Below are 21,901 nucleotides of genomic sequence, written 5' to 3' on the forward strand. Positions count from 1 at the left end.
CAGAAGAGGTTAGCTCCCTGCCAAAAGAAATGCAACCTGATGCTGGAAATTCAGAGCCTGGGAGCCAGGAAAGACCCCTCCTGCCATGAAAGAGGCACCAAGGGTCCTCCTCTGGGACTTAGCTGTGCAGCTGTGAGAAGCGCAAGGTAACAGCTCATCGGGAAGGCCCTGGAATACCCAGCCTTTGCCTAATCCTCTAACCCACAGGAGTAAGGCTCCTGGCCCCACCCCCTTCTACTGAAGCCACACCCCTGACTGGTCTGCTCAACTTTTTTTTTTTTTTTTAAGATTTATTTATTTATTTGAAATTCAGAGTTACACAGAGAGAGGAGGCAGATATAGAATGGTCTTCCTTCCACCCGCTGGTTCACTCCCCAAATGACCATGATGGCCAGAGCTGGACTGATCTGGAACCAGGAGCCAGGAGCTTTTTCTGGGTCTCTCATGTGGGTGCAGGGGCCCAAGGACTTGGGCCATTTTCTACTGCTATCCCAGGCCATAGCAGAGAGCTGGATCGGAAGTGGAGCAGCTGGTACTCGAACCAGAGCCCACATGTGATGCTGGCACTGCAGGTGACAGCTTTACTCACTACGCCTCAGTGCTGGCCCCCACCTCTTCTCTTAAACCTGTTCCCAGCTCCACCCTAACAGTGCTAACTATCCCCTTCTCAGACCCATCATGGAAGTTTACGTGAATGGGCACTGTTGGATGAATGAATGGATGAATTTCATGACTTTCTCCAGGCAACTCACCTAACCTGGCTCCAACAAAAAACAGAACACCAAAGCTGAAAAGCAAACACAGAAGGATTTTGGGCAATTGAAAAAGTCCTCAGAAATAGGTCCAGCAGGGGCCGGCATTGTGGTGTGGCAGGTTAAGCTGCTGCCTGGACTATGGGAATCCCCTATGGACACCAGTTCAGATCCCAGCTGTTCCATTTCCAATCCAGCTCCCTATCAAGCACCTAGGAAAGCAGCAAAAGATGGCCCAAGTGCTTGGGCCCCTGCACCCACGTGGGAATCACAAGCCCAACCCCAGCTGTCGCATCCATTTGAGAAAATGAAACAACGGATGAAAGATCTCTCTCTCTGGGGGCTGGTGCTGTGATGTAGCAGGTAAAGCTGCCACCTGCAGTACCAGCATCCCATATGGAAACTGGTTTGAGTCCTGGCTGCTCCACTTCCGATCCAGCTCTCTGCTATGGACTAGGAAAGCAGTACAAGATGGCCCAAGTCCTTGGGCCCCTGCACCCGCGAAGCTCCTGACTCCTGGCTTTGGATCAGTGCAGTTCCAGCCATTGCGGCCATCTAGGGAGTGAACAAGCAGACGGAAGACCTCTCTCTCTCTGCCTCTGCCTCTCTGTAACTCTGCCTTTCAAACAAACAAATGCATCTTAAAAAAAAAAAAAAAAAAACTCTTTCTGTCTCTCCCTCTCTCTCTCTGCAACTATGCCTTTCAAATAAATAAAATAAAACTAAAAAAAAAAAAAAAGGAAGAAAGAAAAGGAAAAGAAATAGTTCCGTGGGCAGCTGGCGTAACATCACTAGAAATTGATTTCTCTTCCTATCTTCTTTCCTCTGTTTAATTAATAGTCAGATTCTGGGGCTGTTGCTGTGGCACAAGAGGTAAAGCTGCTGGCAGCAGTGCTGGCATCCCACATGGGCACTAGTTCGAGACCCGGCTGCTCTACTTCCAATCCAGCACTCTGCTATGGCCTGGAAAGCAGTAGAAGATGGCCCAAGTCCTTGGGCCCCTGCACCCACATGAGAGACCTAGAAGAAGCTCCTGGTTCCTGGTTTCGGATCAGCCCAGCTCCAGCTGTTGAGGCCATTTGGGGTATGAACCAGCAGATGGAAGACCTCTCTCTTTCTGTCTGCCTCTCTCTAACTCTGCCTTTGAAATAAATAAATAAATAAATAAAGGTCAGATTCTTCCACATGGTGGCAAAAGTAACCATTGACAGCTGCCTCCTACAGCCTAAAGCTGAGCAACCCTAGTGGAGGGAATTTCTTTCCAGATCCTTCCAGCCGGAATCTCAGAGGCTACTTCTTTGGCGCTGATAGGTCACATATCCAAATCACTGTGCTTTTGGCCAAATATAGGTCATGTGGTCATTTCTAGAGCAAACTTTAAACGTGGAATTAAAAGTGAAAGTGGAGTTGCCGATATCAATGGAAAGGGGAGGGGAACCGGAGCAGACAGAAACAGCAGAGGTTCTTTCCAAATGACTTGTTTGTGACTCCGTGCTAGGAGCCAGAGACTGAAAAGACAAGATCTCAAAAAACAAAACAAAACAAAAATGGAAAGATCTAGTCCCCGATTTTCAAGGGTTGCAGTTAGTGGGAGAGGCGGATGCTCAGCATCGCTCACGGAGGGGATGAGAGGTGAAACGCAGGGCCGCCGCAGCCCACCCTGGGGAGACAGGAACGCTTGCAGGAGGAAGGGGTGCTCACGGGGCCCTCGCAAACGTGGGAGGGATTTCAACAGATGCTGCTGGAGGGCAGAGGCCGCTGTTCACTAGGTGTTTGTGTTACCAGGGCCTCCAAACGTCTTAAACACCGTAGCATTGGTTAAGGCTGAAAACACAGCCAGGCACCCTTCAAAGACAGCCATACGCAATGGGTGCTGGTGAGTCATTAGGTGATTTCATCGTGCAAACATCAGAGTGCACTTTCACGGACTAAGGCGGCTACAATTCCCCGGTTGTAGCGTCTCATGAGACTGCTGTCCAATATGCAGCCCGGGGTTGAGGACACTGGCTAACTTAGAGGGAAAAAGGAAATTATGTTGGAAGGCTGCCAAGATATCCCACGGACTCCAAGGAATCAGCAAGCACAGGCTGAAAGAGCAGGAATCGGGGTGGGGGCGTCTCCAGGGACTGCTGCGGGCAGATTGATGGATCTAAAGTGCTGAGCTTAATGGAACTCAGCTCTGACAGCTTCCAGGCTCTGCGCCTCTCAGTTTCCTTCCTTCCTTCCTTCCTTCCTTCCTTCCTTCCTTCCTTCCTTCCTTCCATCCATCCATCCATCCATCCATCCATCATTTCTTTCTAGATTTATTTGAAAGGCAGAGTGACAGAGAAAAGGAGAGACAAAGAGAAGAGAGATCTTCCATCTACTGGTTCACTTCCCAGATGGCCACAATGGCTGGGGCTGGGCCAGGCCGAAGCCAGGAGCCAGGAGCTTGGTCTGGGTCTCACACCTGCATGCAGGGGTGCAAGCACAGGCCATCCTCCACTGCTTTCCCAGGCACATTAACAGGGAGCTGGACTGGAAGTGCAGTAGCCAAGACTCAAACCAGTGCCCAGGGGGCCGGTGCTATGGCATAGTGGGTAAAGCTGCCACCTGTAATGCTGGCATCCCATATGGGTGCCAGTTCAAGTCCCAGCTGCTCCACTTCCAATCCAGCACCCTGCTAATACACCTGGGAAAGCAGCAGATGGCCCAAGTGCTTGGGCCCCTGCCAACCATGTAGGAAACCCAGAGAATGCTCCTGGCTTGGGCCTGGCCCAGCCCCACCTGTTGCAGCCATCTGGGGAGTGAAGGAGCAGATGGAAGATCTTTCTTGCTCTGTCTCTCTGTAACTCAGCCTTTCCAAGAAATAAAATAAATATTTTTTAAAAAAAGTGCCTATATGGGAGGTTGGCACTGCAGGTAGCTGCTTAAGCTGCTTCACCAGAGTGCTGGCCTCTGTGCCTGTCAATTTCAAATTCCAAATTCCTGGCACACAGAACCTGCTGGAGCCAGTTAACACCAGTGTTCACCGTGGATCCAAGGCAAGGAGGAGAGGTTCTTCAGTTACAGATGTGGCTGAAGGGAACCAGGGCATTGTTGGGAAGGGAGGGCTTGTGAGCTAGCAGGCAGGATGCAGGACAGATGGGGCATGGGGCTGCAAGTCTGATTAAGGAGCAGCTCACAGAGGAGAGTTAAAGGGGCCTCGATTCCAGATGAAGAAGCAGAAGGTGTCACACTACAGAGAAAGTAACTTACCTCTGTCTGCTGAGGCTTAGCATAAAAGAATTATCAGAAGATAGTCATGGAGGCCAGCGTGTGGCCTAGTAATTAAGAGACATGAGGCCTGCATCCCCCACTGGAGTGCCTGGGCTTAGTCCTTGGATCCAGCTTCTGATTCCAGCTTCCCGCTAATGCAGACCCTGGGAGGCAGCAGTGATGGCTTAAGTCGTTGGATCCCTGCTACCCACATGGCAGACCTGCACTGGGTTCCCACCTCTGACTTTGGCCCTGGCCTGGCCCTGGTCCAGTCCTGGCCACTGTGGGCTTTGGGGAGTGAACCAGCAGAAGGGAGCTCTATCTCCACCTCTAAAACATTTTTTTTTTTTAAAGAAAACAAGAAAGGTGTTGTTGAAGTGCTAGGAATAATGAGTTTGCCAAGGGAGGGAGTTGAGAGAGAAGAAGGTAGAATCTAGGATTAAGGCATCCTAGGGCCCACGATGCCAGCATCCCATATAGGCGCCGGTTCAAGACCCGGGTGCTCTGCTTCCATCTAGCTCCCTGCTAAAGGCTTGGCAAAGCAGCAGAAGCTGACCCAAGCATTTGGACCAATGCACCCGTGTGGGAGACCCAGAAGAAGCTCCTGACTCCTGACTTCGGCCTGGCCCAGCTCCAGCTGTTGAGGCCATCTGGAGAACAAAACAGCAAATGGAAGATCTCTCTCTTTCTCCCTGACCCCGGGTCCCTGCCCCCTAACTCTGCCTTTCAAATAAATAAATCTTAAAAAAAAAAAAAAAAAGGAATTAAAGGCACCCTTTGAGTGAAGTTTGAGACCAGCAAACTAGACTGTGGAGGGAGGGGTCACACAGGAGACAGGCGTCCTGCTGGGCACAGGGCACTCTCATCAGCATTACCTAGGAGAATTCCTGACACATATTGGATGTCCCCTGCCCAGAAAAGTCCCTGCCCCCTCCCTCCAGGCTTTGTCTCCGCTGGGTGACCAATACCCCTGCCCTGTGCATGGCTGCTCTATCAAGGATGATTGTCCAAGGGCTGGCATTTTGGTGCAGCAGGTTAAGCTGCTGCCTGCCATGCTGGTCTCCCATATAGGAGTGAAGGTTCCAGTCCCAGCTGCTCCATTTCTCACTCAGCTCCCTGCTAATGTGCCTGTGAAAGCAGCAGAGGATGGCCCAAGTGGTTGGGCCCCTACCACCCATGTGGGAGACCTGGAAGTTCCTGGCTCCTGGCCCAGCTCTAGCTGTTGCAGGCATTTGGGGAGTGAACCAGCAGATGGACGATCAATCTCTCTTCCCTCAATCCTCTGTTTCTCCCCCTCTGTCTCTGTAACTCTGCCTTTTACATAAACAAATAAATAAAAATCCTTAAAAAAAAAAAAAAAGGTAATGACAACCTATGGTGTAGGTACTTTCCTCTTCCTATGTCATAGATGAGGAAACAGATCCAGAGAGGTTCAGGAAGTAGCCTAGGGTCACACCGCCCAGTGGGCAGAGCGGCTGGGAAGTAGACTGAGTCAGGACCTGGCTCTCATCCACCAGGCTGCGCAGTCACCTTGAGGGTATCTTCCAAGCAAGAACATTTGAATACAAAATTACCAAGTCGGAATTATGCTCTCTAGTTAGATCAGGATGCCAAGGCTCAGAGAGGTTAGGGAACTCTCCCAAGGCTGCACAGCTGATCCTGGACCAGAACCTGGATTCAAACTTGGGGTGTCTCACTTCAGTTCCCGGGAGCTTTCACGTGAATGTGACTGCGTCTGTTGCCTGCGGTGATGGCCAAGGGGAGAGAGTGGCTAGGACGCTGCCCAGTATCAGCTTCTACAGCAAAGCTACGGGAAACGAGAGCATGTCCACTCTGGTCAGGAGGAGGCCCCTGGTGGCCTTCACGACCACTGTCCTCTGGTCAGGGGCTGGCAGAAGCCACCTAGGGCGAGCAAGTAGAGATGTGGGGGCAGTGATGAGAAGTGGAGGGGTAACTGAGGAAATACTAGGGTCAAGACAGAAAAGAGGAAGTGTCTTCAGAGACGGAGGGAGGAGAGAATTGATAAAGCTCAGAGGCAGAAGTGGGACACAGAACACTTCCACTTATTCACTACTTACTGAGCAGCTATTATGTGCTCCGCACAAGAGATCACCAAAGAGCCAAGATCCAGTGCAACTAACAGTGTAAGGAGGGAGATAACAAACTCTGTAAACAGATAAATAAAATGAGAGTTGTGATAAGAGTCCAGGAAACTGGACAGAGAGATAGTGATGAACAAGTTGGGACCAACTCTAGGCAGGAGTGGTTAGAGGAAGACTGAGTAAGATGGGAGTGGTGAGGCGGAAGTAGCTGTGCCAAAGCCAGGTGGAGAGAGGGAGCTGGCACATGCCAAGACCAAGGGCTGGGACGTGGCCTGGCTGGAATTCAGTAGGCAGCAGGGAGGGCCTTGCAGGGATGAGATAAAGGAAAACCCCTTCCCCTAAGCTCCCTGGGAAGCCCCGGAGGAACAGAATGGCATGGTGTGAATGCTGCTTAGGCAGTAGGGAATGACACAGCCTTGCCAACAGTGAAGAGGGAGGGCTGTTGATCAGCTGGGGAGAAAGAGAGAGGCTTGCAAGAGGATGCCTGCGGAGCAAGTCCCTGCTCTTCCCGGTGCTGTCAGTGAGAGGAGCCAGGCAGCCCTGTTGCTGAGCCCCGTGAAGGACCCCTTGCCTGTATGTTGTCACCTTTGGTCACCACCATGCCTCACCACCCACCTATCAGCCCAGAGGCCTTCTCTGCCATGCCACGTTTTTGTGTTTTGTTTATTTGAAAGGCAGAGCAACACAAAGACACACACACATAGAGCGATCTTCCGTCTGCTGGTTCACTCCCCAGATGCCAGCAATAGTCGAGGCTGGGTCAGGCCAAGGTCAGGAACCTGGAACTCCATCTGGGTCTCTCATGTGGGTGGCAGAGACCCAAGTGCTTGAGTGACCACCTGCTGCCTCCTCAGGTGCACAGAAGCCATGGAAGCTTCCATGGGAAGCAGAGGCAGGACTTGATCCCAGATGCTACAATACGGGATGTGGGTGTCGCAAGCCACAGCTTAACCTTCAGTGCCCTAAAGCCCACCCCAACCGCGCCTTTTTTTTAATTTTTAATTTGTTTATTTGGAAGGCAGAAATACAGAGAAGGAGGGGGAGAGAGAGAGAGAGAGAGAGATCTTCCATCACCAGTTCATTCCCCAAGTGTCTACAACAGTCAGGTCTGGGCCAGGCTGAAACTGAGAGCCAGGAGCTTCATCCTGGTCTCTCACATGAGTGCAGGGGCCCAAGCACTTGGGCCATCCTCTGCTGCTTTCCCAGGCACATTAGCAGGGAGCGGGATCAGAAGTGGAGCAGCTGGGACTCAAACCTGTGGATGCCGGCACTGCAGGTGGAGGCTTAACCTTCTATGCCACAGCACTGGCCCTGCAGTGTTTAAAAAAAAAAAAAAAAAAAAAAAAAAGGAAAGAAAGGCAGAGTGATGGGGTAGGAACAGAGACCTTCCATCTGCTGGTTACCCCCCAAATGCCTGAAATAGCCAGGACAGGGCCAGCTGAAGCTGGGAGCCAAGTTATTCAACCCAGGTCTCCCAAAGGCTGGCAGGGATCCAGCTGTTTGAGCCATCACCTGCTGCCTCCCAGGGCCTGCATTCGCAGGTTATTAGAATCAGGAGTGCAGCTGAGCGTGGAAGGCGGGCATTCTGATATGGGAGGCACATGTGTTCACTGTGCGGCCAAAGGCCAGCCCCAGGCCTTTTCTTTCTAAGCCTTAGTTTCCACAGTCATAAAATGAGAATTAGAACGCCTATGTCCTTGATCAAATGACAATCTCTGCGTAAAATGCTCAGTACAGTTCCTAGAACATAGTGATTAATAAAGGTTAATTATTTCATTTATAAGGAAGTGGGCTAGTAAATGGATACATTGCAGTTCAAGGTGGGGAAACACCTGCTGACGGCAGCCGAGAGGCAGACTGCCTGGGAGCACCGGGAAAGCCCAGAGGCGGCGATGCTGGAACCGCGCCTTCAAGAATGAGAGAGTTTTCAGCGAGGGAGCGAGGAAATGGAAGAGACATGGTGGGAGGGAAGAAAACCCACAGGGGCTGAAGTGGCGGGTGGTGCTGGCACGCCCTGGGGAAGGTGATCAGGGCAGGGCGGGAGTTCAGGTGGTGTGGGATGAGCCTGGACAAAGGGCTTCAGGTGAGAATACAGGATTTAGGAGTCGAATCGAGAGGACAAGGGGCATCAGCCCAGCTCCTGCCGCATGCCTGGCACTGAGTTAGGAGGTTGGTGCTTTTTTTTGAAGGAACTTGGATTTTTACCCTATGGATCACGGAGAACAGAAGAGATTTTGAGGCAGATGGCGACAGGGCTGAGTATTTATTCATATAACTTTTAGGATGATGCTCCTGGTAGCCAAGGGGAGATCGGGATGGAGTAAGGAGACAGTAGGGAAGCGGCCAGGCTTCGGCTCAAGAGGGAGAAGCTGCAGCGTTCAGCCGGTGGGGATTGGGGTCAGTCGGAGGCTGCAGAGGGTTTTTGTCCCTTTATCAGGCAGGCTCAGAGGTAGATTTCAGGGGAGAACGGTGGCGAGGGCAGTGAGGGGAGTGAACGCTCCTGAGGGGTCAGGGGTCACAGCTTACCAGGATGGAACAAAGCTGTGGCTCTGACCCACCTGGTGCACCTCCGGGTATCGCTGGGATTGGGCCCTCGTTGTCAGCGATGAAGGTGACCTGTTGTGAGAAAGGAGAGGAGAGTGTGTGAGCACCTTCCAAGCAGTAAATCACTGAGCAAATATCAGACCCTCTGCCACCAGGGAGGCCGTGAACTGCAAGGGGCCACACAGCTGGGATGGACTTTAGGGGAGGTGGCCATGGTGAAGATAAAGAGTGATCCATGACCCGTACATGCACTCTGTTTACAAACAGGCAATCCCACACTTCCGGGATCTACAGGACACCCCGAGACAGCTGTCCCAGCACCCCGACACTGACGGTTGCCTTATGGGTTCCCTCACCTCTCACTTGGATTTAAGGGCGCACCAGAAGTCTGAACCTGGAGTCTTGGGGGAACCATGTGAATTGCTGAGTATTTCTGGGGCTGGAATCCGTATTCTCCACCAAACTCTGAGATCCACTCCCCTTCAAAGGTTAAGAGACACTGATTTTTTTTCTCACCAAAAATTAAGAACAGCTATCCTTGGGGAAGACTGAATGAGGCAGGAGGGGGAGATTTTTCATTTAAAAATTTCTGGGAGGGGGGTCTGCCTCTCTTGGAGCCCCCCTCTTGGCTGCTGCATCCGGAGGTTTCTGACTTCAATAAATCTTGTTTTAAAATAAATATTTTGAGGGGCCAGTCCTGAGGCATTGCCGGTAAACCTGCTGCCTTCAGTGCCGGCATCCCGAATGGGAACTGGTTTGAGTCTCAGCTTCTCCACTTCTGATCCAGCTCCTTGCTAATGCTCCTGGGAAAGCAGTGGAAGCTGGCCCCAGGGCTTGGGTCCTTGTATTCAAGTGAGAGACTTGGAAGAAGCTCATGGTTCCTGATTTCAGATCCATCCAGCTCCAGTGGTTGTGGCCATTTGGGGAGTGAACCAGGGGATGGAAGATCTTGCTCTGCTCTCTCTCTGTAACTTTCAAATAAGTCTCTTAAAATTTTTCTGAATTGTTTGAATTTTTAAACCATGAACATGGATTAGTTTCACTGAGAAAAGTGTTATTAGAAGTTACGTGGGTGGTTGAGATAATGGGCCCTTTTTATATTTTATCTTATCTCGTTGTGTTAAACGATTTTTGTTTTTGCTAAAAAAAAAAAAAAAAAAAAAAGAACCCGGATAGAATGGAGCACACACACAACACTCTATTATGCAAAATTCACCCTATTACGAAAGGCAAAGTGTGTACATTTCCTATGAACGACCGGCTTCAGTTCAGTAATACCTGCATAGACAAGGTGGAAAAAAAATAGGGCAGACAACGGGGAGCATTTCGGCACAGAAATGTCAGCAAGGGGTCATCTTCACCTACAGTCCGCACGTGTGTGTACCGGCCCGCGCACTAGCGGCTGAAGGCACAGAACCCAAGACGGGGTTAAATCCACCGCCGTCTCCCACGCAATCTAGTAATTACTCTATTTCCACGTCATGTTTCCGGGTGTGTGTGTCCCAACTCACGCAGAAGCTGGGGTTCAAAGCAGGCAAGGGTCGCCCATGTTCGTCTTGTCGGCCCCAGAAACCCAGTCCAAGAGGAGGGCGCCTGGCAGATCTGGCGATACCCGGGGACCGTCTAACTGGCTGATTCCCACGTGGTAAGAACCTCTCAGTCTCGCCCCCACGTGGTGCCAAGGGCCGGGAAAAGGGAGAGCGGGCAGGAGGGAGCCGTATCAGGGGCATTTAAAGTGTCTTGACGTCACGCACTGCCAGGAACTCAGCTGAGTTTTCAGCAGGACATTCCGTTCATTTTCCCCCCTCCCTCCGGACTTCTGTGCCCAAGGCCGCGTCTCTTCCGTTGGTGCCGCGGAGGGAGGAGCACTAAAGCTCGGAACAGCCAGCACAGGGGCGTCCCCAGCCTCCCCTTGACTCCGCCCTTTCTCCTGGAGACTTACCTCATTGGTCAATGGGTGGGGCTTCGACGGTACAGCCCTCGCACTGCGGCCTCTGGGTGGTCTAGCAAGCTGGCTGTCTCATGAATTATGTATAAAGGCGTGCCTTGGCGAGACTGGGGCTGGGCGGGGATTGGTTGAAGGGGCTGTAATTCAGCGGTTTCCGGAGCTGCGGCGGTGTAGACGGGAGGGGGAGTCTGGGGTTCCGACGTCGCAGCAGAGGGAAGGAGCCCCAACCGGATCTTTGAAGAGCACCCCCACTCGGCGTTGTCTCTCCGCATCGGCTAGCAGAGGCCCGGCGGCCTGAGGGAGCCCGGCCGCCCGCACCCGGCGCTAGCGCAGCCCCGGCCTGTCGGGCCTGAGCCCGAGAAACAGGTGAAGGGGGTGAAGGGTGGGGCCGCCTCCCCCGACGGCCCCTGAGCTGGGCACCTCGGAGGGCGCCGCGGGGCCGGGAGCGCCTGGGGTGTTAGGGGGAGCCGGGGGTGGGCGCTCAGGGGGCTGGGGGCCGGAGGAGACGCGGAGGGTCACCCTCAGGGGACGGCTCCCTGGGATGACAGGAGCGGGCCTCGGCGGGGACGGGGGAGGGGGGGGACGGGCGTTGGAAGTAAGTTTCGTTCTTCGCAGTAAGGGGCGACGCGGAGGAGAGGGAGAATGAGCTCAAGGGGGCGGCCCGCGGCGCGAGGGCGTGCGAGGCTGGGGATGGCCAAGGTGAGGGAGGCCCCCGACTTCCTGAGCCCCGGGCTCGGGACACTGCGGCCCCGGAGCTGCCGTCCGGCGGGGGTGGAAGGAGCCTCTCCCCGCCCCGCCGGCTCCGGGCTGAGCCACTTCCTCCGCCGGGCCCGGTTCGCCTCCTTCGTGGGCTGGCTGTGCCCCCCTGGAGGTCGGAATAGGTGTCTTCCCCCCACAGCCTCGCGTGCTGGCTGGTTGCGGGTAGGGTTATTGCATAAGACTCAAGTTTCCTGTAGGGAAATGGACAGACTGTATTCTTCCTTAATTCCTTCCCATCTTTTTCTAGGTTAGGCGCTTATCGCTGCCCACCTCCCCTGGAAAAAGAAAAAAAAAAAAAAGGCAAAACAAAAACCCCATCAGGGCCAGCTCATTCCTTCTTGACATTGTTCTCTTAGAAACACCTGGTAAACTCAGCTCGAAGATAAATAATTGAGCCATTGCATTTACTGGATTGTGGTGTTGCTTAATTGCATAGGACAGAATGAACCAATCCAGAGTGGGAGTTTTCTGTCTCAGAGCCAAGATCTTGGGTAAATGCAGAAGAGAGGGAAACAAAGAGGCTGGCCTTGGCACAGCCCTGTATGTGGACTTTACCTGGGTTTGGGGGTGTGGTTGCACTTAAGTTGGCCCAATTCAAGTGTCCCTAGTTGTTTTTTCTGTTTGGTACACATCACTGTGTTATATCAAGTGAGGTGTTTGTTGACACAGTGGTTGGTCGTTTTTTTCTTATTAAAAATGTAGATTGTGTATACCTGTTGGTTGTTATTGTGTGTGCATTTAAATTTCTTTATTCTGTTATGGGTTGTAAACTTTAAAAACGTCTTAAAATTTCATTTTATTTGAAACGCAGAGGGAGAGACGGAGAGAGAGATCTTCCAACTGCTGGTTCACTCCCCACAGGCTCACAACAGTCAAGGCAGGGCCAGGCTGTAGCCTGGAGCACAGAACTCAATCCAAGTCTCCCACAGAGGTGGCAGAGACCCAAGTGCCTGAGTCATGCTGCCTCCCACGGTGTGCATTTGCAGGAAGCTGGATGGTAATGGAGGAGTCAGACACTCTCATATTGGAAACAAGTGTCCCAAGTGGCTTTGTCTTAACCCCTGCACCAAACCTCCAACCCTGGGTTGTAGATTTTTGGCTGTGTTGTAAAGCATTGGTTTGAATAAATCAAAGTAGTAAATTGGGGCTAGCGCTGTGGCATAGCGCTGTGGCATAGCCTCCGCCTACAGTGCTGGCATCCCATATGGGCACCAGTTTGAGTCCCAGCTGCTCCACTTCTGATCCAGCTCCCTGCTGATGAGCCTGGGAAAGCAGCAGAAGATGGCCCAAGTGCTTGGGACCCTGTAACCCATGTGGGAGACCTGCAAGAAGTTCCTGGCTCCTGGCTTTGGATCAGCCCAGCTCAGGCTGTTGCAGCCATTTGGGGAGTGAATGAGCGAATGAAAGATCTCTCTCCCTCTTTGTCTTTCTCTGTAACTCTGCCTTTCAAATAAATAAATCTTAAAAAAAAAAAAGTGAATCATCTTAATTTTTTATTTGTATGAGGGTATTTTAAAAAGTACATGGAAAAATGGAATTAAAAGATTATTTTGATGTGGAAAAATTGAAATCTATTCATAATTTCTTCATAATACAGACTTTCCATGAACTTTTGAAGATCCCAAGTGTGTTATGACTTGCATGGTCCAGTCAGTTTTCTCTTTTTACTCATTTTATGTTGAATATGTCTGTGTTCCCTGAGTCAACACATTTATTTCCTTATTACATGTACCAGACTACTGGAAATTTTGCTCAGCCATTTGTACAGTGGGATGGGGGAAAGAAATCTGGGATAAAAAAAGTAGTCGTAGATGTTGGAGCGCTGTTAGCACACCCACCGCAAAGAACCATTAACAAATTCATAAATCTTTGTTTTTTGTATGTAATTCATCTGGGGAGGATAACCAGACTCAACTTGACCCAAAAGGGTTTGTGAGATAGGTGGCTCACATAACCTAACCCCATTTTGTAGATAAGGAAATTGAAGCCAAAGATACTCAAGGCAGTCGAACACCAGAATGGTGGAACTTGTGTCTTCTGTATGTGTTGTGTTGTTTTGATGACCAGTGCTTAAGCTTGATTCTGAGTGTGTAGGCCCTGAAAGATGTCAGTGAGAGTCTAGCATACTGGGCAGTGAATTCCCAGTCCCGCCGGTCAGTGGGAAGACTTCAGGGGAGGGAAGTGTGCTCCATAAATGGGGGGAAAGAAACACATGTCGGGCTGGCGAAGCTTGCTCTCCTGTCTGCCAAGTCTGACTTAAGGAGTAATTAACTGTAGAAAGCATAACTTACCATGAGAGTTGAGCGATTATTAATGGGGTTGTTCAGGAAAGTTTTAGGTGAGGGGTGTCATGACCTAAATGTAAACCAGGGTGCCTTGTGGCCTGGTCAGTGGTCATTTGAGTTTCCAGGAAGTTGTCTTCTTCTTCTGCTTCTGTGTTCCTTGACATTCAGAAGTTAGATAAGGTCGAGGTGTTGATCATCATTCCAGATACCTGAGTGCAACATCTTTTTAGCTTTTTTTTTTTTTTTAAAGTTTGACTTATTCGAAAGTCAGAGTTACACAGAGAGAGGAGGGGCAGAGAGAGAGAGGAGTCTTCCATCCTATGGTTCACTACCCAATTGTCCGCAACGGCCGGAGCTGTGCCCATCTGAAGCCAGGAGCCAGGAGCTTCTTCCAGGTCTCCCACGCGGGTGCAGGGGCCTAAGGACTTGAGCCATCCTCCGCTGCTTTCCCAGGCCATAGCAGAGAGCTGGATCAGAAGTGGAGCAGCTGGGGCTCGAACTGGTGCCCATATGGGATGCCGGCGCTTCAGGCCAGGGCGTTAACCCACTGCACCACAGCACTGGCCCCAGCTTATGTTTTCTTAAGAGTGGTGTTCAAATCAAGAGGTTTACTTACAATTTTCAACTTTGTGGAAGTTGCTGTGGGGAATAAGATGTGTCCTTTCCACAGAATTTGCGTCTGCCGGGGTTCCTTTATAAATGCTTTTCTTGTTTTGCTTTTTAAAGATTTATTTATCTACTTCAAAGGCAGAGTTACAGAGAGAGAGGGAGGGAGAGACAGGCAGAGATTCTCCATCCGCTGGTTCACTCCCCAAATGGCCACGATGGCTGGAGCTGGCTGGTCTGAAGCTAGGAGCTTCCTCCAGATCTCCTACATGGGTGCAGGTCCCAAGGACTCGGGTCATCCTCCACTGCCTGCCTAGGTGCACTAGCAAGGAGCTGGACCAGCAGTGAAGCATCGGGACTGAATCAGTGCCCCTAGGGAGTGTTGTCCCTGCAGGCGCAGCTTAACCACGCCATGGCACCAGCCCCGATAAATGCTTTAAACATCTAATGCCATGTTGTTGTCACCAAGGAGGTGGTGAAGGCATCACACCTCTACTATCCAACAAGCTTGCTATTTTTAAAAGAACATGTATTGTAGAGGTAGAACATTTCTGGTGTCATAGAAGGGTCTATTGGGCAGTGCTACATGGAAGGCTACAGGTCTTTGGACGAAGGAGAGGTTACAGGGGTTGGAATCGTCTAGGAAGTCTTGCCAAAGGAAGGATTTGAATTTAATACTAACAAATAGGTGGAATTTGAGTATTAAAAATTTGAGGAGCCATGGGGGATATAACACAAACAAGATCCTGGTGGTTTTCGAAGATAAGTAGAGAAGTGTTTACTAATAAAAGGCCTTGAATGTAAGGCCAAGGAATTTCAGGTCTATCCTTTTGTAGTGGGAGCTTTTAAGACCTTGGAGGCCAAGTGCTGGTGCTGAATTTTGGAATGCCTACAACGTGTCACGCTGGCCTGGTGCCGGTTGATTTGTACAAAGCCAACAGTGCATGTGTCCTCTGCCCTGAGGGAGCTGTCACTGCATCTGGCCTTAGCAGCCGAGCCAGCACACAGGAAGGTGTCCTGACTTACTTGATTTGGTACTTCAGGTGAAAAAAAGGAAAGCGCTTAAGGGCAGAAGTGTTGTTCGAGGACTTTTGATTGGCTGCTACAGATCACTCACATTTTATGTCTTTCATGTTTTAGAGAAATGTTTAAAGATTTACTTATTTATTTGAAAGCGTGACAGAGAGAGATCCAGCAATCAATTGATCTTCCATCTGTTGGTTCACTCCCTAAATGGCCACAACAGCTGGGTCTAGGCCAGGCCAAAGCCAGGAACCATGAACTCCATGTGGGTTTCCCTTGTGGGTGGCAGGGGCCCAAGTACTTGGGCCATCTTCCACTGCCTTCCCAGGTGCATTAGCAGGAAGCTGAATGGGAAGTGGAGCAGCTGGGACTCAAACTGGCTTTCTGACATGGCATGTTGATGGCCATGCCATTAGTTCAAGTGGTGGCTTAACTGTGGCTCATAACTCTAGCCCCCATGTTTAAAAAATTTTGCCATAACTTTGGGTCATTTACAGCAGCCACCCAGAGAGCATTTGAGGGGTGCTCCTAAATCCTGAGGAGCTCCTGGTGTGCGGAAGCAGTGTCTGTGAGACCCCGCAGGCTAGTATTACTGTCTCCTCAATCTTTGTCTATTACAGTGAAAACAAAAATTGCTCTCTTGCTTACACACTTGTTGCTAGGACCCTTGCTTTACTATGGTGCACTTAGGGTGGCAAGAGGGTACTTCAGTGGTGAACTATTTGAAACGTCTCCAATCTTTAAATGGAACTACATCTGAAAGAATGAATTTTTTTTGACAGGTAGAGTTATAGACAGTGAGAGAGAGAGACAGAGAGAAAGGTCTTCCTTCCATTGGTTCACTCCCCAAATGGCCGCTACGGCTGGAGCTACGCTGATCTGAAGCCAGGAGCCAGGTGCTTCCTCCTGGTCTTCCATGCGGGTGCAGGGGCCCAAGCACTTGGGCCGACTCTGCCTTACCGGGCCACAGCAGAGAGCTGGATTGTAAGTGGAGCAACTGGGACTAGAACCCAGCGCCTATATGGGATGCCGGCACTGCAGGCAGGGGATTAACCAAGCGAGCCATGGCGCCAGCCCCTGAAAGAATGAATTTCTATTGAGGTTACTTCTCTTTTGTCATGTTAGAATTATCGCAACTCTTAACTGAGATCAGCAAATATATTCTGCACTGAGAGCTCATTATTGTGCTGGCAGGCTCCAAGGAGAATGAAATACATGTCTGTTTTCACAGAACTGGAGATGTCATGGGGCCAGGGTGTGTGCTGTGCCAGTATGGACTCTGGGCAGACGGATGACAGGTTTGTGGTTCAAGACTCCACTCTGGGCCAAGCCAGATGGAGGACTGGATCCTGGATCTGTCACTTACTAGTCAGAATCTGAACCAGTTTTCTTACCTGTCAGAGGAGGATAAGAGGAAGGACTTGTAGAGTCACCAAGATCTTGGAGATAAAATGCTTAGACTTGCGCTGGCACACTCTAAGAGCTCCACCAGTCATACCAGAGTTCTTACTAGATGTACAAGCAGAGAGATTGCTCCTCTTCAGGGCTGCAAGAGAAAGGCTTTAGTGCAGAAAGGCTTCATCAGGTGGAACTACCTGACCAGGCTTTTTGCAGGTTGAGTCGGAATTCTCCCCCCCAGAGTGGAGCAGTAAACAGTTGCCTTCAAGGTTGAAGGGGCATGAGTGTGCAGAGGCTTAAAACAGCAGTGTGTTCAGGGAGCTATAAGTGGAAATTCTTAATTTAGGAGAACTACACTGAGGGGAGGCCAAACAGCCACAGGCCTTATCCCTTCCCTTCTGTTAGTAATTGAGTTTAAATGTCATTGGAATAAGTTGTTTTGTCCTGTTTATAAAAACAATATATGCCTTTATAAAAATTTAAATTTGTAGAAATATAAAATAGGTATATTTATGTACATCCTAGTTTGGTGTATATTTCTCCAGATTTTTTTCAGCTTTTTCTATTTATCAATTTATCTTGGACATATTATTGTAAATTCTTTTTGCTAGCCTGAAAAAAATATTTCAAGAAAGGCAAACCTACCTCCAAGGAAAACAGTGTCTTGGGTTATCTGGTTTCCTTCCTGGTACCAGCATCTGTAAGAATACATGACTTTGCTCGTCACTGATCTTTTACCTGACCTCTGACTTAACTGCATAGGCTGGGGAGCTTACATAGTAAGCGTTTCTGAGATAACTTTCACTTGGGCAGTGTTTTTAAGGGTTTCATGATCTAACGTTTCTATAGGTCACACCTCTGCTACCTCAGAGACCTTGGGCAGGTTGCTTTGATACGAGGTCCCTTGTAGAACCTTGGGCAGGTTGCTTTGATACGAGATTCCTGGTAGAGTAGCTGTGAAGGTGAGCACGATAATGCATGTATGATAGAGTACGTTGTAGTGCTTGGCAGACTGCTAACATCTGAGTGCTGATAATGAACTGTTAGAAAAACTACATGATTTATCTAACTATAAAATCAGGCAAATAATGATTCACAGCAGCCATTAATGACCCAAAGGAAAGAAAGAGTAATAGGGAGATTCTAATCTACTGGGAAAAACTAGATGAACAGGGAGTGGGGATTTACATTGTGGTAGGGGAGATGGGGGACTTCGTCTAAGAGGAACAGGCAAGGCAGATCGTGAATTCCTATTTACACAAACGCCGTTGTGGGGATTGTCTTTGCGTCTTCTATCCCATTCATTTCAAGTTACATTCAACACATTAAAAATCAACTTATGCAGGAATTTGAATAAGTATTGATAATACAGGCAATTTGAGGGGTAGAGAGTGATTAGACTTGAATGTTTCTCAAGAAACAGCCAAGAGGAGGAACCATGCTTTGAGTCAGATCAGGAATACGGGACATGCTAAGCTTAGGAAGGCTTCCTGAGCGGTGTGGATGCACAGAGATGCTGTGTGCTACTCAGCTGAATTGGATGTCCCTTCACATCTGTGTGTGTGTGCATGTAGGAGTAAATACACACACGGTTTATTGGAGGAGCAGAACTTTGTTTTCCTGTCCAGTAACTTTCCTTTGCAAACTGATCTTCATCCACAGTAGCCTTGTGGTTAAGAAGGATCACTTGGCTCCTCCCACGAGGCGGCTTCTCTCACTAATTCTCTAGCACTGGGTTGAAGAAGGCAGGAAAGAAAAGTCAACCCAGTTGTACCTTGGCTGTATATAGGGTAGGAGGAAGCCAGCAGAGCTTGAAAGAGAAAGTAAAACTTCTGGTAAATAAATGGCTTCCCTACTGTGGAGGAGGAGTGCAGATTATTAGGGGGATGTTTGGGTGGTTTTTGTAGAGGTTATTACTGAAAACTGATTTGGATTGGTGAGGTGAGCCGAATTTAGGGAAGCCCTGCCCAGGCTGCTGTCAGCCACCTGTTTTCCCGGTTTGCTGATTGATCTTGTTTGCGGTATCCTGACCTCTCATTTTTGTTATGAGAGTTGGAGGATTAGCATGTGAGCTTGAGCACCTGCTTGGGTGAAAGCTTCCTAAAACGTGTTTTCTGTTAATTTTGCTTCTTGGCACACACTTTTTTCTGACAGAATCTAAAAGCATTGGACTTTTCCTTTGTTCTGTCTTTCTGCCCCCCCCCCCCCCCCAACACAATCTTCAAAACCTCAAACCCAGATGCTGGCTGTGTAATTACCTCTCCTGTAAACCAAAGTGCAATATTGCATTGAGTTAGCATCCAGCTGGGCTTTGAATCTTTTTCTTCTTGTGGTTTAGACACAATAAATATTTAATCTCAAGACTGACTTTCCCTGACAAATCAGTTTTGTTTTTATCAATGTTTAGGGAAAGCAAAGAAACATTAACCAGAATAAAACATAATTAGGAGGGCAGATGGAATGATTGCACATTCTGGAGTCAAATATCAATGCTTATTCTCAGTCCATGTGTTATTGACCACCCCCCCTTTAAAGATTTTATTTATTTTTAAGATTTATTTAAGATTTATATATATAATATATTATTTAGGATTTATATATTTAAGATTTATTTAAGATTTTATTTATTTGAAAGAGGAGAGACAGAGAGAGGTCTTCTATCCGCTAGTTCACTCCCAAATGACCACAACAGCTGGAGTTGTGCTGATCTGAAGCCAGGAGCTTCTTCCGGGTCTCCCACATAGGTGCAGGAGCCCGAGTGCTTGGGCCATCTTCTACTGCTTTCTCAGACCATAGCAGAGAGCTGGACTGGAAGAGGAGCAGCCGGGACTAGAACCAGAGCCCACATGGGATGCCGGTGCCACAGGCAGAGGATTAACCTACTGCGCCACAGCACCGACCCCATGACCCTTTGCGTTAGTAAAAGCGAGAAGTCTATGGCAAACTTTAGCATCCTAATTACTGAAGTTTCTGAAGTCCATAGAGCTGTCCTAGTCTTCCACATGGGTGTCAGGAGTCCAATTACTTGGGCCATCATCCATTGCTTTCCCAGGCACATTAGCAGGGAGCTGGAATAGAAGTGGAAAGTCAGGACTTAAACCAGCACTCCAACATAGGATGTTAGTGTTGCAGGAGGCGACTTAACCTACTGTGTCACAATGCCGGCCCTTCCACAAACTTTTTGGAGAAACCCATAATAGTTTTAATCATAATCTAAATACTACTTGGAAGTGGGGTTTTTCATTTAATAATGTATGTTTTACTTCAAATTTAAACATTGCTTCTGGGAAAAAAATCTGTCAGTTTCGATAAGTGTGCCTGTCACTTAGGCAGGCAGGAACTATACCCCCACTGACCCCTACTTTTTAAAAAAGATTTATTTATTTCAAAGAGTGACAGATACTCCACTGACTGTTTCACCCCCCAGATGGCTACAACAGTCAGGGCTGGGCCAGGCCAAAGCCAGGAGCCAGGAACTCCATCCGGGTCTCCCACACAGGTGGCAGGGACTCAAACACTTGAGTAATTACCTGCTGTCTCTGAGGCTGGGGGGGTGTGCACTAGCAGGAAGCTGGATGGGAAATGGAGGGTGGGCTCCATCCTGGGCACTGTGATGTGAGAGGCAGTGTCCCGAGTGGAGGACGGAGCCTGCTGTGCCACAGCACCCACTCCCACCCCCTCAATTTTTTAAAAGTTTGCTCTGCATGTACCTGTAATGCTGGGGCCCTGCACATCAATCTCAGCCATTCCTTTCCTGAGACAGGACAGACTGTTTTGCATAAATGCCGTGGCCGGTGTTTTGCTCCTGTGGGTGGCTTGCCCGTTGCTGCCTCTGTTTGGGTTGTCTACAGCAGCAGTTTTCAGAGTGTAGTCCGCAGACCATTGGGGCCAGGAGGGGAATGCTGAAAGAAAAACTGTTTTTATTATGTAGTTATTTGTGTTTTTGGACTTCAGTGCACTCACAGAAAAAGTACTGATTGTGCTCAAGAATGTCCATGAGGAAACAGTAACCGAGATTAATTTCTTGACCTCTTGACCTCTGTGGACCTGGTGTTTCTGATACTGGGTATTGAAGTGGAAGGCATACATAAAGCACTTCTGCATGCTGCCGGATGATGGACGTCTCAAGGTAGAGACTTGTGCGTTGAGTTGTGATCTCAGACTGGCTGCTTTTTCCATGAAACACCATTTTTTTACTGGAAAGAATGACTGATAGACCAACTGGATGTTGGCAGATGTTTTCTCAGAAATGAGAGGAAGCTGTTCAAGGAAAACAACTGACACCGTTGCCAAGGATAAAATTTCAGCTTTAGAGTACAAGAATGTGGGAAAACTTCAGTGTACCGTATTGAATTTGATCACTTCTCAGCATTAGTGGTTGCAGTGTTTAGGGGCCAGCGCTGTGGTGTAGCAGGTTAAAGCCCCAGCCTTCATCCCATATGGACACCGGTTTGGGTCCTGTCTGCTCCACTTCTGTTGCATCTCCCTGCTAATGTGCCTGGGAAAGCAGTGGAAGATGGCCCAAGTCCTTGGGCCCCTGCATCCTCATGGGAGACCTAGAAGAAGCTCCTGGCTCCTGGCTTTGGATAGGCCCAGCTTCGGCCATTTCAGCATTTGGGGAGTGAACCAGCAGATGGAAGACACTTCTCTCTCTCTCTCTCTTTCTCTTTCTTTCTTTCTTTCTACCTCTCCTATCTGTAACTCTGCCTTTCAATAAATACAAAATAAATATTTTTAAAAAATATAAAAAAGTGGGGCTGGCGCTGTGGCTCAGCAGGTTAAAGCTCTGGCCTGAAGCCCCGGCATCTCATATGGGCACAGATTGTAGTCCTGGCTTCTCCACTTCCAATTGAGCTCTCTGCTATGGCCTAGGAAAGCAGTAGAAGATGGACCCAAGTCCTTGGGCCCCTGCACCCATGTGGGAAACCTGGAGGAAACTCCTGGCTTCAGATCGGCGCAGCTCTGGCTGTTGCGGCCATCTGGGGAGTGAACCAGTGGATGGAAGACCTCTCTCTTTGTCTCTACCTCTCTCTGTAATTCTCTTTCAAATAAATAAAATAAATCTTAAAAAAAAAGAAAGAAAAAAAAAAACAAAGTAATGAGAGACAGGTTAATGAACTAATGAGCTCATTAAAAAAAAAGATTGTAATTTTCCCATGTTAACAAATGTGATGTCTTTGATAGCATATAATAAAATATGTCAACATGGAAATTCCAGGGCTGGTGCGGTAGTATAGTGGGTTAAGT

The 21,901-nt window shown here is 49.2% G+C and overlaps 1 protein-coding gene and 1 long non-coding RNA gene across 10 annotated transcripts in view; one reads left to right on the forward strand and one right to left on the reverse strand.

The window, feature by feature from the left end:
* Positions 1 to 6,601: 6,601 nt before the first annotated feature.
* The window catches only part of STAT3 (signal transducer and activator of transcription 3), a 64,312-nt gene continuing 49,012 nt past the window's right edge, over positions 6,602 to 21,901 (forward strand). For 3 of the 8 annotated variants that reach the window (XM_051824988.2, XM_051824990.2, XM_051824992.2), the window contains exon 1: positions 10,687 to 10,949. The gene's annotated coding sequence lies outside the window, so the exon portion shown is untranslated. Of the gene's footprint in view, positions 6,647 to 10,134; positions 10,281 to 10,682; positions 10,950 to 21,901 lie in introns of those variants that run through there. The other 5 variants (XM_070060678.1, XM_070060681.1, XM_070060679.1 and 2 more) reach the window with 4 other exon arrangements.
* Positions 7,268 to 10,341, reverse strand: LOC103351572 (uncharacterized). 2 transcript variants are annotated; one of them, XR_011383469.1, is made up of 4 exons: positions 10,147 to 10,341; positions 8,999 to 9,115; positions 8,650 to 8,707; positions 7,268 to 7,402 (listed from the first exon to the last, which is right to left on the reverse strand). It is a non-coding gene; the product is annotated as an uncharacterized lncRNA (long non-coding RNA). The 2 variants fall into 2 exon arrangements; XR_011383468.1 differs by lacking the exon at positions 7,268 to 7,402 and adding an exon at positions 8,330 to 8,500.

This window comes from Oryctolagus cuniculus, chromosome 17, assembly GCF_964237555.1.
Source record: "Oryctolagus cuniculus chromosome 17, mOryCun1.1, whole genome shotgun sequence".
NCBI classification, from domain to species: Eukaryota; Metazoa; Chordata; class Mammalia; order Lagomorpha; family Leporidae; genus Oryctolagus; species Oryctolagus cuniculus.